Here is a 1,295-nt window from a genome sequence, read left to right on the forward strand (position 1 = left end):
TATAAAATGCTCATTCTTATTTATGAGTATACTTATTTATAAGCCCATTAGAGTATAATATAAAATAAAACTTAAAATCATGGTGTTTGAGATGAATTTGAGTGCAATTTGAAATTTGAAAGGAATCTGCACAAAATTTTACAATTTGCAAATTCTGATTATTCACTGTTTTTGCTATTGTTCTTGTTTTTGTTGTTTTTGTTGTTTTTGTTTATTAGAGGTTTCTCAGCTTCCATACCACAGCCATAAATTAAATATAAGGGTCAAATTGCTCGAGTTTTGTTCTGCTCTGGTGAAGATGAGTACATGAAAAATGTACTAAATCAAAATGTTTTAAAGAAATTAGATGAGTTCAATTAAAGACAGAAACGTTCAATTAACAAAGCAGGTGCAAAACAGTGAAGTTTTCAGTAAATCCATCACAGTTCATTATTTTCTTTAAAAAGCAGAGTGATAGATGTGAAGACTTATTTTCAAAAGTTATAGCATAAGAGAAAAAAGAATGAATTAAGAATTTTTAAATGCTCTATGTGAACACAAAGATCTTAAAGAAACTGGTTCATTTTAGGACAAAAGCAAACTTAAGATGTGTTGTTGTTTTTTTGTTCTGTCCTCAGATTGGATTATGCCTGAAATTAAAGTTGTTCTGGAATTAAAATAAGAAGTTTGTTAATATTACAGGGTTTTAAGAATAACTAAGAACTTTCAACCAAACAGAGATTTAAATTCTACCGCGTTTCTAAAGCTGCACATGTGTTTAAACGCCAAGGGAACATACCGGTTTCCTTATATTATTTTTATATTTTTGTCTTCATTCTTTAGCAATATTAGTGATTTATTAGCAGTTTATTTGTGAGAGGTGTTAATGATTTGAAGTCTGAAGTCTCACAGGTGTTATTTGTGCTTCTCGAGTGAAGGAATCGCAGTGTGAACGCTGTCGGTTTGTTGTTTGGAGTCATTTGGACGTGTGTTTAACGCACTGAGATGAGTTGTTAATGTAGCACCGAGTTCAATTAAAGATGAATGTGTGCATGAACTTCTGGTCCGAAATTGAATCGCTGGTGTAAAGAGAGTGTAAAATTGATGTGTCTAATCCAGTCATAAATCTCTCTCTCTCTCTCTCTCTCTCTCTCTCTCTCTCTCTCTCTCTCTCTCTCTCTCTCTCTCTCTCTCTCGTGTGTGTGTGCGTGTGTGTGTGTCCTCCGTGTGAAAGCGGCTCAATTGGAGCTCTTCATTCACTTCATCCCCTTTTATTCTCTTTATGTGGGCTCCTTTTGTTGCCGGTGTCCCTCCCT

This window comes from Tachysurus fulvidraco, chromosome 2 (genome assembly GCF_022655615.1).
Source record: "Tachysurus fulvidraco isolate hzauxx_2018 chromosome 2, HZAU_PFXX_2.0, whole genome shotgun sequence".
Taxonomy (NCBI): domain Eukaryota; kingdom Metazoa; phylum Chordata; class Actinopteri; order Siluriformes; family Bagridae; genus Tachysurus; species Tachysurus fulvidraco.